Genomic DNA, 3,364 nt, shown 5'->3' with positions numbered 1-3,364 from the left:
CGGACGAACAAGTCTGTTTTTCATATGTTTCGGTCTAAAAATTATTATTATGTTTGGAACTCAAAGTTTTAATACATATAATGTTCATAAGCAAGTATAATATGTTTGTGACGTATATGTTATAACATATTATGTTTGGGACATCTCATTTTTATACCCTCCACCATATAGTATATTAACTTTGTCATTCCGTTTGTAACACATCGAAATATTGTTCTAAGACCCCATAAAGTATATATATTCTGGGTCGTGGTGAAATTCTGAGTCGATCTGAGCATGTCCGTCCGTCCGTCTGTTGAAATCACGCTAAGTTCCGAACGAAACAAGCTATCGACTTGAAACTTGGCACAAGTAGTTGTTATTGATGTAGGTCTGATGGTATTGGGCCATATCCACTTTTACGTATAGCCCCCAAAACGGATCCCCAAATTTGGCTTGCGAGGCCTCTAAGAGAAGCAAATTTCATCCGATCCGGCTGAAATTTGGTACATGTTGTTAGTATATGGTCTCTAACAACCATGCAAAAATTGGTCTACATCGGTCCATAATTATATATAGCCCCCATATAAACCGATCCCCCGATTTGGCTTGCAGAGCCTCTAAGAGAAACAATTTTCATCCGATTCGGCTGAAATTTGGTACATGGTGTTAGTATATGGTCTCTAACAACCATGCAAAAATTGGTCCATATCGGTCCATAATTATATATAGCCCCCATATAAACTGATCCCCCGATTTGGCTTGCGGAGCCTCTAAGAGAAGCAAATTTCATTTGATCCGGCTGAAATTTGGTACATGGTGTTAGTATATGGTCTCTAACAACCATGCAAAAGTTGGTTCACATCGGTTTATAATTATATATAGCCCCCATATAAACCGATCGCACGATTTGGCTTGCGGAGCCTCTAAGAGAAGCAAATTTCATTTGATCCGGCTGAAATTTGGTACATGGTGTTAGTATATGGTCTCTAACAACCATGCAAAAGTCGGTTCACATCGGTTTATAATTATATATAGCCCCCATATAAACCGATCGCACGATTTGGCTTGCGGAGCCTCTAAGAGAAGCAAATTTCATCCGATCCGGCTGAAATTTGGTACATGGTGTTAGCATATGGTCTCTAATAACCATGCAAAAATTGGTCCATATCGGTCCATAATTATATATAGCCCGCATATAAACCGATCACCAGATTTGACCTCCGGAGCCTCTTAGAAGACCAAAATTCATCTGATTCAGTTGAAATTTTGTACGTGATGTTAATATATACCCTCAAACACCCATGCAAAAATTGGTCGATATCGATCCATAATTATATATAGGCGCCATATAAACCGATCCCCAGATTTGACCTCCGGAGTCCCGTGGAAGAGCAAAATTCTTCCCATTCCGTTGAAATTTGGTACGTGATGTTAGTATAGGGTATCCAACAACCATGCAGGAATTGGTTCCTATCAGTCCATAATAATATATAGCTCCCATATAAACCGATCCCCAGATTTGACCTCCGGTGCCTTTTGGAGAAGCAAAATTCATCCGATCTGGTTGAAATTTTGTACATAAGATTCGGCCTGGCCGAACTTACGGCCGTATATACTTGTCGTAAATATAATGTGTCTAGATGCAAACATTAATTAATTAATTTTGAAATTTCGTAAAAACATATATATGTTTAGATTTGTCAGATAGAGCGAGAGAGAATAGAGAAACAAAATAAAGATGGCAACGGAGATAGATACGATAGAGATCAATAGACATATTTTGTTGTGGGTAAATGTGCGGCTGGCACATGAACGAGGCACCTCAAGTATTTGAAATGTTTAAGTCTAAATATTATTGAATTTATAAATTCGATTTTGTATTCCTCTTTTAGCATCAAAACAAATAAAGAGAAATAATAAAATAGCGGAGAGCATTAAAGCCAAACGATTTTATACAGGAATTAAATATTTGGGCCTAAAAAAAGATATGCTTAGGGTGAAATATGATATGTTTTCAAAGTACAAACAATTTTTTGTTCGGGAAAAATCTGAAAATATAAATACGCTTGAAGATGAATATGTTTGGGAGTATATCTTACCCTAGACACACGGAGAAAATATTACTCAAATATTACCCATAAAAAAGTTCATTGAAACTGAAAACCAAAATATTCAATACTATTATTTGTTTTATCAAATGAAAAATTAATGACATAAATTTAAGCCGATATCCTTAGCTGCTACACACATAACTAAAAGTTTTTTTTTCTGATTCAACCACGAAGTTAATTGATAGAATCAATTTTTTAATTGAAATGTCTTCAATCACGAAAATGATAATATCAATTACAGGTTTAATTGGGCATAAAAAATACTTGACAACAAATTTAATTGATTTCATTACAAATTTCAATTAAATTTTTAATTGATTCAATTAATTTTTTACTTGATTCAATTAAAATGTTAATGGCAAAACTCAATTAATTATTTATTTAAAAACGTAACTATTTTTATTTACTTTCTTAGCCGACTTAATGTTTTTAGTTTGAAATTGATTGTTTGAAATAAATTTTTAATTAAAATTTAAAAAAATCTATACACTTTTTATACACTTTACCACTACTGTGGTTCATTATTAGTAAGTAATAATAGTAATAGTAATATATTAGTAAGTTTGAGCATTTGTATGTAACGCCCATCTTTTAGTATTCCGATCGGGCTAGTATTAAATTCTGAGTCGATTTAGCCACTTCAGCTCGCAGTTTAAGTCCGATCGTCCTCAAAGACGATCCCTATTGATTTGGATGATTGATCGGTTCAGATTTAGAAATACCTGCCATATATATTTATAAACGATCTGAGCATAAATGACGTATTTATCAACCGATCTTCTTCCAATTTCGTATAATCTAATATTTTGTGAGTCTCGTAAATTTTGCAGAATATCACGTCAAATCGGGTCAGATTGAGATAAAGCTCTCATATATAGCTTTCGCCCGATTTACACTCCTATGGCCCCAGAGGCGAATCTTTCGTTCCGATTTACGTGAAATTTTTCACAGGGAATAGAATTAACATTATAAATATGCACTCCGAGTTTGGTTGAAATCGGTTCAGATTTAGATATAGCTTCCATGCATAGCATTCGCCCGATTTACACTCCTATGGCCCCAGAAGCCAAAGGTTTACTCAGAGTTACGTGAAATTTTGCACAGGGAGTAGAATTAACATTAAAAATATGCGTACCGAATTTGGTTGAAATTGGTTCAGATTTAGATATAGCTGCCATATATATCTTTCGTCCGATATACGCATTTATATGGCCCCAGAGGCCAAAATTTCACTCCGCTTTACTTGAAGTTTGTGACTGCTAGCACTTGTG

Source organism: Haematobia irritans, chromosome 4, assembly GCF_050003625.1.
Source record: "Haematobia irritans isolate KBUSLIRL chromosome 4, ASM5000362v1, whole genome shotgun sequence".
Classification (NCBI taxonomy): Eukaryota; Metazoa; Arthropoda; class Insecta; order Diptera; family Muscidae; genus Haematobia; species Haematobia irritans.
This window is presented reverse-complemented; position numbering follows the sequence as displayed.